Below are 14459 nucleotides of genomic sequence, written 5' to 3' on the forward strand. Positions count from 1 at the left end.
AGCTAAAATGTCTAAATATCTTAACAAATGCAGGTAAATTTATGTAACAAAAATCTAGGGATTAAAATGACTTGTCTGTGTTAGAATTTTGTTTTCTAGAATAATGTGTGTGTGTGAGCACACACATATATGCCCTTAATTAGAGCTCATTTTTTTTCTATTATACACCACTGTGATTTTTCTTTAATACCATATTTCTTCGATTCGAAGACATCCGTTGTTTTCATATCTTATTAGAAATAAGGATGTCTTACCCTTGATGGTCTCAACAATCCCTGTGCATCAGGTGGCAGTCATGGTAGTAATGTAGCTATCATGACCTAAGCATGCTGGAATTTGGTTATTTCTGTGGCTTGGCTGGACAATGGTGATACCTCACGTTTCAATCAAACCATTTCAAGACCATTTGAAAAGGAATATGATATGAATCCTGATTTTTATCTGAAAAATCTTCTGTTGACACATTCTGGCAAAGTCAAGAAAGTACCAGCAAAACTTACAGAATGTGTCCAGTAGTTTAGATGGAATTACCAGAGAAAATGGTGGATATCTATTCAGATTTGCTGCCTCATCGGCACAGAGAACAATCTTATGGTGAAACACGAACACTAAGGACTCTGACTCAAAAAGTAATTTAGGAAAGCCAGACACTAAATAGGAAGAAGGTTTAGGAATGCCTTACTCAATTTATTTAACCTACATTTTCTGACATAAATGTATGTGTGTGTGTATGTATAAAATATTCAGGAGTGATTAAAATAATCTATGCTTACCTATGCCTAAAAAAGCTCTTTTGGTAATTACAAAATAAAAGCCTAAGAAAGTGCCGTGTCTTATTTTAATGGGCAGCATTTTTTTCTTTAGTGGTACATCAAACAATGGTGCAACTTAACGACTGAGGGTATCTTAGATTCAAGGAAAATCCATATTATCTTATGAGACCTGTCAATGCGTAAATGGTTTGCTTTGACATTTCCTCAACTTAAAATTATATTTCATCTGAAACTAGGGACATTGCTTTGAGAAAAAAATATTACATTTGGTCAGTGTTCTCAGTCCAAAATTTAGCCAAAAAAATAAAATTAATTTTAGTTTATATTGTAATTTTAAAATTTGCTACGTGCTGTTGCACTGCACTTGGGAATTTCTAGATAGATAGTATTTAAAATACATTGAGATTTACTTATCAATACAGCCTTATTCTTTCATATGACTACTTATTATTTTTACTCTTTATAAGTTTGAAATAAAACCTTGGCCTAATAGTATTTAATATTACTGCACAAATTCGTTTGAAAGGATATTGGTAATATATAAATTTAGAAAAGAAAACTCAAAAACAGAATACCACATTTTGCATTTAATACCAAACAAAATAAAACTAAAAAGAGCCATATGAAAAATAGCTCTATAAAAACAAAAGGGTTAGAGGAAAAAATCAACGAAAATTGTAGAAGATGGTATGAAAGAATAGAGTTCTGTCCTTAGTATGGTAAAACTCACCTGAAGAAATTACGTATATATATGTGTATATATGTATATATATAATATATAATATAGCTTTATATATAATATATATGTGATTTAGGAAATGAGAATTTTTATTAGAAAGCATATAGCTAAATTCAAATAGCCTTTGTGAGAAAGGGAGAGTCAGAATAAACTGACTTGTATTAATTACTGAAGTTAGGTGTGGATTCCTTTTCTCAAAATTGCTTCCCAATTCAATTCAGCTTATGTCACGTCAGTTCAAGGCAATATTTCCTGAGCTCCTAGTATAAAGCTGGTTGATGGCCGCCAAAGATGAAAATAATAAAAACACAACTATAATCCTCAATGTATTATAGTCCAGAAGAAAGAATCAGCAAGTTATTTGAAGAGCTGTGATGGATGCTTTGATAAATACTAGACTATCACAATGAATTCAAAGGCATTTATTAATTACTTGGACTATTAACGATCTCTTCTCGGTATCATTGACCTTACATATACCATTTTCTATGTGGTGCCTGGATAACTAACAAATGAGCTAAGTGATTACTAAATTCTATAAATGTGTTTGCCTAGATGGTGTACATTTAAATTTGAACATAGGCTATGAATCACAACTTAATTTGCAATATATAGCAAAAAATTCTATCTCTATGTTGAGATAACCACATCAAGACTTTTTTTCGTTACTGTGATTAATTAAGGGTAGCCACTAAAGAAAACATTTAGATATGTTGTCATTTTTTCTTTTTGAGGAGGCTTTGATAATTTCTACAGTGGCATCTGTCAAGATGCAATGAGAGCTCTAATTTTAATGAATTATTTTATTTTAAATTATGTATTTTAGTTAAATGATATCCTGAAAGGGATATATTTACATAATTCATCTATAATCTTTTTCTAGCCAAAAAAAGACATACTTTACAAGTGAGTCATTTAGAAATAATCAAAGCTCCTAACCCCTGAATACCAAATGCTTATAAAATATTTCTACTTTGTAACAGCTGTGAATAAAAATTAAAATTATGCTATAGAATAAAATGTACTTATTTTGTAAAGAATCTCTAAATGATTAATATTAGCTTGAGGAGGCATCTAACATTAGATGTAAAACACACCACCATCCAATACCTCTCTCCAACCTGTGGGCAGCTTGGTTTATTGTATGAACAAGAAAGATGAAGTTTCAAGAAAACAAACGAATTCTCATCACACGTGATTTTTGTTAAACATAAACTAGCCTCACAGGTGTCTCTTGTTCATGAATCTTAGGCCTAAGTATACTTTGAGGTCACGCATTCACCTATTTATTAATTCAATCATTCCAGAAGTCTTTATTCAGCATGTGTTTTTCAAGTAATCATGATGTTTAATCATTAGTTATGTCAAAAAAGCAAATTTTCTACTGGCCGGGAGTTGTATCTGAGCCCATATCTAAGTAGAGCAAAGGTATTGTTCATCAAAATGATTTGTTCTATTTGCTTGTCAAGCAGTTAAAAAAAAGTGTGCAAGAATAATAATGTGTTATTTCACAAAAGTATCAGACTGTACTTAAATCAGCCTGATGTACCCACTAATTTCTTCTGATCCAGTTTTCCAACCCTTCTCCAAATTTTTAGTGTCAAGTATAATAGTCATTTTCACGCTAGTTATGAGGTTGTAAAGGAAGGCTTCATCAGAGAGCAGTGGAAGGATCACAATATTGTTCCCCATATTTCAGCTACTTTGTCTTCTGAAAGCTACTTCTGTCAGCTACTTCTGTCTTTTACGGTTGCGGCTCCATAACACTTAGCAAAAGAACACTTATTTTGGCAAGGAAGCTCTTGTGGGTTCTTATAAATTACAGAGAGTGCTTGCCCATTTTCAGAATCACTGTTGCAACTACGTGGGTAACACACACACACACAAACAAAACACTTATTTAATCTCTATTTCATTTCAGTCTTGTTCATACAGTCCATTCTAAGCTCTGAGAAGGTAGTTGCCACATACACTATTATTATTAATCAAAATTTATTGAGTTCTCTTTGCAGCTGGTGTGCTAATAATTGTACATGCATTATTGCATACGATTTTCATGGCAATCCAATGATGTGATTGTCTAATTAATAAGCTATGTAACAGTTGATAAAACTTAGGCATGCAAAGTGTTTAGGTAACTTGTTCAAGGTCACATCTATCTAAGTGGTAGAATGTGGATAGGAGCCTAGGGTCATCTGATTACACACTTGTACTTTTAACTACCGTGCAGAAAAGAGATGACACAGCAGGGCTGAGACTGTGATCCTTAGCAAGGCCGGCTTGCAAAGCTGGCTCTTGGCTGGTGTTTGGGAATTTGGATTTCAGAAGTGTTCCCACCATTCCCTACCTGATGAGAGTGGCTCACTGTGTCTAAACTGTTTTACAAACAATTTGGTTTATGCTGAACATCTGCTTTCCTTGTGGGAGGCTGGAATTTTGATACAGGCTAGACAGAGACCGCCTATGAGACAGTAACCCAATAGAAACCTTAAGCACTGGATCTCTGATGAGCTTCCCGGTAGACAACATTCACATGTGTTGTCACAACTAGTTGGAAGAATTAAGTCCATCCTTTGTGACTCCATTGGGAGAGGATCTTGGAAGTCTGCACCTGGTTTCCTCTGCACTTCATCCCATGTGCTTTTCCCTTTCCTGATTTTGTTCTGCATCCTTCAACTGTAACAAATCATAGCCATGAAAAATACATTGTTGAGTCCTGTGAATTTGTCCAGAAAATCATCAAACCTAGGAGTGGTCTTGGGGACTCTGAATATGACTACTATACTATCTCTCTCCTAGTGCTAATTTTGAGTTTTGCATATAGTTATAAATAGATGATTTTCTTGTTAAATATTTTAATATTTTAATATTAAATATTTTAAAAACATATGACCTACATATATAGGAACTGCTCTAGTCTTTAGTGTATTGCTATTCTGTTATGTTTATGTGAACTCTTTAGTTTAGTGCTTGCTTTTATTTCTTTTGTATATTGCATGAGTACATGATAAATGCTGTGAGAAAATTTGGAGAGTATGTTATGTAATGAACAGTTCATAAAATATATTTGATCAATCTAAAACCATGAATTGGAATTGACTATCAATTTGAGCTATACAAAAGTTTTATGCATAGCATAAACCCTAACAGAAGAAATGATAAACTGCTATAATTTATTTTTCATTTGCTTTATTTCAAATTTGTATATGTGATATCCTGTCAAATCAAATGATAAAAAGCACTAGTGCGGGACTGGGAGAAAGTTGTTTGCAATTATAGAAATTTATCTGAGTTTACTACCATAGTATTTTTCTTACTAACAGAGGCTTTCTAAATTTGAAAGATTTTTCAAAGAGATTTTCTGAGTTAGAAAACTGTTGCTGTTTAATTTGGACAGAGGGAGTGAGCTTCTGCATTAACTACTTGTTTGCCTGAGGTTTATCCCTGCACTGAAGTTGGGATTGAAAATCCACCTGGTTCTCTCTCCATGTGATCTCCTTTCATTTAAGGTCAGGGAAAAAACAGAAAGGGAGAGTCCCTGGTAATTAGGAAGCAGCCACTGCATTTGCTTTTACGAAGGATGGAGATACAAATGGTACCCAGGTAAATCATCTTCAGTTAGCATGATGCTCAATGATCACTGCCCCAGTTTGATTTAGAGCTTGTGTAGCTCTACAAAAGATGAATCTTTCTGTCAGCTGACGACATTCACAGTATATTCACTCAACATTTAATTAGTATTTTAAGTGTATAAGATGGCAAACGAGGGTTGTGAATGAGTGGTTGAGTAGTTGTAGAAATCAAGAAAGGGGTCAGTTAACATGGTAGGTGTACTTGGGGCATGACAGGGTGTGAGAGGGTACGGGGATGAGATGCTCTACAAGCTCCTCTTCACATTTGCTGTTCCCTCTGTTTGGAATGTTCTGCCCTTTTATATATAATTGATTTATTTTTCTCATACTCAGGTCTCTGCAGGTATATCAACTACCCAGAGAGACTTCTCACCATTCCGATGAAGCTACCAAACTTTAATGAGGTACTAAATGCTATTTTAAAATACACCTATACAGCTGGAGCTCATTTTCCATACCTTCTATATTAAAAATTTTTCTTTCTTCAAGTATCTCAATGCCTGTTCTGCCATTGGCCTGGTTATGAGAAAAGTTCTTGAATTTTACTTTAATGAGAAGATAGTTATTTTTATATTTCCTTATCTTTTCCTCTCTCTACGTGAACTCCTTCCATTTCTATGTTCATTCAGATTGCTCCAACCTGGCATCATTCAAGCTGTTCAAAAGGGAGGATCATCCTATTTGTATGAGGGATGGGATGGGAAAGTGGAGAAATCGACATCCTATCAAAATCTTTTAATACAAATCAAAGAGTTTGACAGTGATAATTCTAACCCTCATGCCCAAGGACAGAAGCCAGGCCCTTCCTCGGTGTTTGTAGGTTACATTATTCTTAACCAGGGAAGACATTCTCACTCATTTAAGGCTGGCACAATGACTATATTATAATAAAAATAACATTTCTTGAGGACTTGGCATGCTTCTAAACTCTTTACATATAAAATCACATTTAATCCTTACAATCACGCTAAGAGTTGGTACTATTACTTAATTCCCATTTCATACATAAGGAAACTGATGAGTAAAATCCCAGTATTAAGGACTGCTCAAGCACTCTGCCATAACTGCCTATGGTAGCTATGTACACTCCTGTGAAGTGTCATTTTTCCTGGAAGGAATGATTAAATCTCTTTTACATGTAGGATGTTCATTTTTAAAAATAAAAATTTACATTTAATATACATTACACAAAATTTATACTTTATATTCCCTGCTCTTTGGAATAATTTTTAGGAAGATGGTAACAGTAAGACTGTTTTGCAGAAACTGAGCTTGGGCTCTAACCAAGAGCCATGCCCCCTTCCTTCCTTCCTCCTAACTGAATCCTGGTTTTGTTTTATACCTAACCTCATCTGTGAGGCCCCAGGTCTAACTCTTGGGGAGTGAATCATAAGTACTATAAGCCCATCATGATGGCACCATTCCTATTACCAGATACTTATTTGAACATGAGCATTTTGGGGCAATTTATATAGGGTAAAGTTTTCGGGGGACTACTGAGAAAGGATTTCCTCAGTCTTACAAAGTGATAAAATGCCTCTGTATGTTTTCATGAGAATGTGATGCCTGAAGGTACCATCGTCATATGTCTAACTGAAAAGCTGTTATTCAAATATACTTGAAGAATTGGGTATTTTGTTTAATAGCTGTTTTATAGGTTTTCTGACATAAGTGGCAATCATAAATTTATTGTACTGTGTGCATTCATAAATCAAATGAGAACTTGACAAGGGTTTACTGGTGTCCTGATGTTCATGGGGGTTTAGATAAAATATATGACATTGTCTAGATATGCCTGCCTTTGTATTTGGCTTATATTTAACCTCTTCATAAAACACTATCTTTACATTTACATACACATTAATTCACAATAAAATTTTAAGAAAGGTTAAGAATGGTCTCTGAAATCTCATTGTATTATTAATCATGGGACATATATGTTCTAATCTATATAACGTTGCTATTAATCCAGGAGACGATATTATCAAAAAAGTCAAGATAAATTTTATATCCTTTGGCATCATCTAGAACCTCTATGAGTCAATCCAGCTATACTGGTGTTCACAAAGCAGGTCTCAAATAAATAAATGAACGAATGAATAAAACCCACTCTTGAACAAATAAATGGTGTACCCCATTCTTATCTTTCTGAATGAGGAATCAACAAGTTCCAAAGACTACCACATGCCCCCTGGGGCAACAGCACCTACAACAAAGACCCATGGAAGGAGGAGTGGCTGAACATGTGAGCAGTGAACACTGGTTTTCAGAAGAAAGCTGGTAGCAATACATAAGGAAAAGAGGATGGTATCTGCAATATATTTTGGTTTTAAAAGGATTTTTAAAAGTGCTAGACAGAATGTAGGAAATAATATAAAATAATACAAAATATTATAAATAATATATTTTAAATTTAATTTAATATATATTTATAATTTTATATAATTTAATATATTATATATTTAATTTAATATATATTATATATATTTAATATATTTATAATATATATAACCTAATATATATTATAAATATATATATTATATAAATAACAAAATAATACAAAAGTAAAGGAGTAACTGTAAATGTCCGGACATGTGAGTTCAAACCAAAACCAAAAGATGAGAAGTACATTAATCCTTTGATACAGAAAAGCAAGAAATTAGACAAATACAAAATAAGGTTAAGATGACTAAAATAGACGGCAATTGTGGATTTTTGGAGAAGAAATGGAATCCCAAGAGAAGATGATAATACAGCTGAGGGAATTAGAACTAGTCATGAAGAGTGACCTAGAGAAGGAAGAGGACAAGGGGATGCGCAGCACCCGAGATGCTTGAAAGGCAGGAGAGTCACATCTCAGAAAAGTAAGATTTTTTTATGGAGAAGTAAGGAATATCTCTAAGCACTGATAGATGCTGATAAGGGAATTCAATCAATGTGTTAAGATGAGGTAGGAAGAACAGAGAGATGTTAGAGAAAAGTAGAGTCAGGGAAATACAAACCCATTCCTCAGAAACAAACAAAAATATGTTTTTCATAGATTAAGGGGTTTGACATAAATTCTGAAGGTTTATAGCAACAAATTAGAATATATTATTAAAGGATTTTTTAAGAAAACCTAGAATAGGAAGCTGTGATCAATAGAACTCAGGATGTTTATCAACTAAAGCTAAACTCATTTCTTTCTGTGCTTTTAGGCCAAAGAAATAACAGAAAATAGCTCACTGGTCTTTTTCGAGACATTATACCCTATCTCTAATGAAATTCTACCATACAACATGGAAAATATGGGTTGAATTCAGGGCAAATAGGTCTAGTAGGAGAATGGTAAAGATTAATATTAAAAGATTATAGGAAGCGTTCTAGGGGTCTGCTGATGAAGATTGGCAGATCCCACCCAGGTCAACATTTTTATGTTTGACTTGGAGTCACAAGTTCTCTATCACTTAAATATAAACAATTAAAAAAAACAAGCTCCGATAATGTAGGTCATATTTCATTGCAGTTTTGATTAGCATTTCCCTTATGATTAGTGATGTTGAACACCTTTTCATGTACTTGTTGGCCATTTGTATGTCTTTGGAAAAAGGTCTATTCAAGTTCTTTGCTCATCAGAGCTTCTTAACCGAGGTAAAATTGTTCTTCATAGGGGACGTTTGGCAATGTTAGAGAACACATCTGTCCGCACAGGAATTTGGAGCACTATTAGTATTTGGTGGATGGGATCAGAGATGCTAAACCTCTTGCAGTGTGCGAGACCCACAGCACAATATTTTGTCCAATCCCAAATTCCATTAAGCTTCCACTGAAATCCTCTGGGCTAGAGAAATAGAAGTAGGCTATCTGCAGAGGAGAGTTCTTTCACACAGGAACACTTGATACAGTGTTATATGAGGACTGGTTGAAGAAAATGTATATATTTATTTTGGATAAAGATGACTTAGGAAAAACATAATAGCTCCCTTTCATTATTTGGAAAACTTTCAATTGAGAGAGTTATTAGACTGGACAGAAGTTACCAAAGGTTGATTTTGTATAGGAAAGACATTCTTAAATTACTTACTTGCCCTTAAAGTGCTGAAGCAGAAGGGACTGTGACTACATATTAAGAATATTGTAGAAGGACTTAAGAACTGAGGATTAGTCAGATATTTATGATTTTTTTAATCCTACGATTTTCCAATAGACAATTTCACATACTTAAAAACTAAAAGCTACAATTTAAAATATGTCAAATTATAAATTCCTTACATGACTAATTCTGGCCTGGTTTTGAAATTATTTTTAAGTTTAATTGCTATAGTGCCTACTGGAGAGGCTTACATTTCTTAAAAATCAAAGTACATTACTTGTCAAAAATTGTTTCCTACAATAAACATGCAATCTGCAGATTCATTATTAGGTAAAGTGCTAAATCAGCTTCTCTACCTTCTGTTGATTCTGCTATTTTAGCATTAACAGTCATCACTCATGACACATTTATTATAATTTTATTTATATCATTTAAAAAACAACATGATTATGAAAGAATGTTAGAAAAGCACAGATGCAAGTGAGTCTCATCCTTCTGGAACATACACAGCTCATTCCTATTTAAGTTAATAAGAATAATTGACTTCATTAATTAATTGCTCACCAAAAATGAGATGTTTAGCACTCTGTTGGGAAGGTAGTGAGGGGGGTGCTCTTCCCCAAATTATGCAGTACATGACCAGTTTCCTGTTTCAAATGGAGAAATGAAGAATAAATGGCAATGTGGTTTAGTAAGATAGCAAAAAAATGGACATGGTTCTACAACCATGGACATATCTCTGAATATCTCCAACTGTCAGTTGATCCACCTATGCTTGAGCAGTCATAGAGACATAACTTTCAAAGACAAGCAGGGACTCACATCTAAAAAGGCTCTCAGAAAAAGACAGGGTTTTTATTTCTGTCAAAGAAGAATTCAGTTCACTCGAATGATTGTTGACAACAGCTAGGCTAAGTGTTTTTTAAGCTTTCTTGATAATGTTGGGTGATCCTATGCCTTGGTACTTTGTTCTGGAATTCATTTATTCAATCATACTGTATATGTACCACACATTTTAAGTGCCTCCTTGGTTGCTGGAGATAAAAAGACCCTACCCCACCCTTAAGGCGGGGGCGGGGGGGAACTTACTCTAAAGGAACGCAGAGTTTAGTAAGTAAGGGTGGTTCACACACATAAGAAAATAATTAGAGAAATCTGCAATCTGATATTGTTATTACAGAAGTCTCAAGACAGCTATGAGAAAGGAGCACTTAAGGTTGCCTCAGGAGTCAGGGGGACTTAGTGGATAAGAGGGAAGACATTCTAGACAGAACAGTGGCGTGACTCAGCAAGTTGGAACTTCTCTACACAAGTGGTTTTCAAATTGAGGCGTACTTATCCTTGGAGAGAACGGAAACTTTCCAAAGGATATACTGGTGTTGGTCTTTTAGGGGATTCAATTATCTCAATCCACAATTTCCATACGCACTAATCCAAGTGTCACTTAGGTTCTTCTTTCCTCCCTCTGCTTTCCTAAAAGTCCACTGCTCGGAGGTGTTAAAGCCACCGAGGCACCAAAGAGACAACTGGAGAGTTTTCTTAGATCTTTTTAATGATTAATAAAGGCAAAAAACCCCCCAAACAAACCCACTATGAAGCCTCCTGACTTCCTTTGTCTTATGCATATTACTGTTGGAGGTAATGCGGGCTTTACACATGAAGTATTTGGGGTCTTATTTTTAAGCATTCAGAAATCATATATATTGTAGTGTGAGTAACAGAAGTGATGGCACTTTTTGTTCAATGGCTTCAATTCTTCTAGTCTAAATAAAATGCACTGCTCTTGAGGGAGAGTCTGATGAGAACAATATAAAGAAAGCATTGGTAAAAGTTAATGTTTGTTAAAGATGATTGTTTCAAAATTTAAATGAACTGTTTTCAGCCACTCTGTTTACTCATTCTTAGGACATGTCGGCAATTGGAAAGAAAAGTACCTTTGAGCTGCCAGAGCAGTTCAAATCTCTGAAGCTTATTCTTTTCTAAGTGAAATGTTTACTAGGGTACCAAATTTTTATGTTAAACTCATGAACAAATAGTAAGGTCGCTGTTGGATCAACTATATTTCAGCAGCATATACTTTTCTCTTTCATTAAATTCATAAAAATAAAGTGAAGAATTTCTGAATATTTACACCTGACTCATAAAACACTTTCAGGTACATATTTACTAAAATAATATTGTCTTTTGTCATATTCTTACTTCATAAATAAATAATAGTCTTAAGTGCATCTTACACTGAATTATTTCAAAATATGTATCAGAAATAGACTATAGATTTGTTCTTGTTTTTAAGCTTCTTGCAAAACTACATAAATATATCAGATCAATATCATTTTAATTTTGATTTAACTTTTACCAGATGCATCCTACAGTTGATTTTCATTGCTTTTACAATAAGCCTCAAATGCATATTAAAATGTGTATTTGAACTTAAAAATCAATTCAGACATTTTCTGACTGAAATTAAATCTGACTTAGCCGATTCGTTTGAGAGCAGGGACTGGCTTTGCTTATTAAGTTAGAGGGCATCGTTTTCCCACACAGTGAAGTGGGTTAAGTCTGCATCTCCAACGTTTTCACAGATATATACTGAAAGCATGAGACCGGCAAAACTTTTAATCACAAGTGCTATATTGAAAAAGGTGTATATTTTAATTTCCCTGCCATTTATGAACTTATTGGATTAAAAATATGCCTCTAAATGATAAAAGAGCAGTATAGTTATCATTTGGTAAGTTTTGGGAAACATTTTTGGTAAACTTCTCAGAAGTTGAGAAATTTATTGACTGAAAAATAATCCTTTTGTAAATGAGATGGTTTCCAACTTTCTGCTTTTCATAAATTGAGGGAAGACTTTATTGAATTGTTAGCTAATAGATCATCGCAATTTTTGATGATAAATCCTTATGTGATTTTTGGCAAGTTCAAAGAACTGACCGATATTGCTAACGTAAGTACTTTCTATTGTTAAATAACTTTATTATGTGAACAAGTCACTCAGTACTTACATCTACAGGAACAAAACGAAACAAAAAAGGAATATAATTGAGATTAACACTTGTACCTGCTTTGGTAGCAATAAAGAATATTCATCTGTAGATACACAGCAGGCCCATTCATTTCATTAAAAGACACCTTTCCAGTAAACATTTACTTTTAGTTTAATAATTATCTTATTTTGATCAAATCTGCTGTAATATTATTATATTGAAGCTCAATCACAATAATTCTTTAATATGTAGTGCCTTATCATCCAAGAAAATTGAAAAATAATTAGATTTATACACAATGCTTTTTGAAAATAAAGAAAAAAGGGATTAAAAATACTTAAAAACAGGGGCTGGCCCCGTGGCCGAGTGGTTAAGTTCGCGCGCTCTGCTGCAGGCGGCCCAGTGTTTCGTTGGTTCGAATCCTGGGTGCGGACATGGCACTGCTCATCAAACCACGCTGAGGCAGGGTCCCACGTGCCACAACTAGAAGGACCCACAACGAAGAATATACAACTATGTACTAGGGGGCTTTAGGGAGAAAAAGGAAAAAAATAAAAAAAAAAAATCTTTAAAAAAAAATACTTAAAAACATGAAAATAATTCTCAGATGTATAAATAATAGAATTATAAGTTCAAATAAGGATTAAATTCAACATTTATCATTTTGCGGTCCTATGCTCATTCATTCATTTATTTTTTGAATTTCCTAAGTTCATTTATGAAAGACAGTGGTCATCAGATCATTTATGTATTTAGGTTCCATTGTCACTTCAGAAAGAAGTCACTATTTCTATTCTTTTCTTGTACAAAAATCTGTAGCAGAGAAAAAATTCACGGAAAAAAATCTCCAGACAGATTTGAGTTCTGGAAATGGTTGCTTGACAGTGAATGTGTCTCTGGTGGACATTTTGCAAAGTTACTGGCTAATTTTAAGCATGCATAGAAATAATACATAAACAAAGACAATTTCTCAAAATTTTATAAAACCTTCCATCCAATTCACAGTCATAACTACAGACATACTAAAATAAAGGAAATGTAAATATAAATTTATCTTGAGACATTCCATTTGGATATTCAAGGTAGAATGAAACAACTCAATAAGAAAGCTTCCCATGATGAATTCCAAGACACGGTACAAGGAGACTGGCTCCTTACTCATCCATGACATTCTGGCTTAAAACACACGATTTGTGGAATTTGTGGAATTTCCCCAACAACAAAAGGACAGAGCAAGTTTGACTCCACAGTTACAGACAATTCATAAAAGACAGTCGATTGGTAAAGACCCTCTTCATTTACTTCCCTTGAGGCAGTTTACATTAGAGAACAATTCAACTGGAGCTTACGTGCACCATACATCCCATATGATGGTAGCCTGGTGGGGCCCAAAGAAGTAAAGAAGCCCCTTAAAAGGATATAGTGAGCAAACTGGTAAGATCAAACACAACATTGCCTAAGCCCCATCCTACTTATTCCTCCCATGGAATGACCACCTTCAGGACTTTGAGTAAATATTGGAGCTATGCCCCCATACCATGCAAATGCTCTGAATTCGTGTGTAGAGGCTTGACACCAAGGAAACGTAGAGAAGCACGTGAAAATGTACAGCCCTGCCAAGAGTTTCATGGGCATTTTGGTATTGTTATTTCCTAGGACTTATGCCCCAGCATGAGGCATTTTCTTCTGTTTCTTGCCAGGAATGTGTGTTTTCACTTGAAACAGTTAGTGTTTAACTTGAAATGCCAAATGCCAAATATTCATTGATACACACAGGTACTCATGGTACGTTTTTATTGAATACCATGCTTCAAATAAAACTATATACTACGATTTGTTATCATTATGACTAGTTAAAAAGAAAAAGAAAATAATTTATGGTAGCCAAACAAAGGTAACGGAAGTAAAGGAATTGAATAAAGAGACTCAGATGCAACAGTTTAAGGTAAATCACTATTTCTTGCATCGTTATAATACGGATTACCAGTGAGAGAATCACAAGCGCATTGAGATTTTTTATGTTCTATTACAAATAACAAAGCAATTGTATATCCTGCAAGTTGAACTTAAGTAGTAAATCTATCAACCCCCATACATGAAGAGTTAGAAACCTACTGTCAGACAATAAGAGGGCCCAAATGTTTCCAATACAGGAAAAGAAAAAACTCAATCTTATTTACTTATTACTTAACAATGAACAGTTCCGTGCCCCTGGGACTCACCCTGATTAAGCTGCACCAAATGAAGGCTGTA

At 34.2% G+C, this 14459-nt stretch overlaps 1 protein-coding gene across 8 annotated transcripts in view; it reads right to left on the bottom strand.

Annotated features, from left to right (window-relative positions):
• Nucleotides 1-14459, bottom strand: part of SLC16A7 (solute carrier family 16 member 7) — a 152745-nt gene that overhangs the window by 8397 nt on the left and 129889 nt on the right. The window lies entirely within an intron of this gene.

Source organism: Equus quagga, chromosome 1 (assembly GCF_021613505.1).
Source record: "Equus quagga isolate Etosha38 chromosome 1, UCLA_HA_Equagga_1.0, whole genome shotgun sequence".
Taxonomy (NCBI): domain Eukaryota; kingdom Metazoa; phylum Chordata; class Mammalia; order Perissodactyla; family Equidae; genus Equus; species Equus quagga.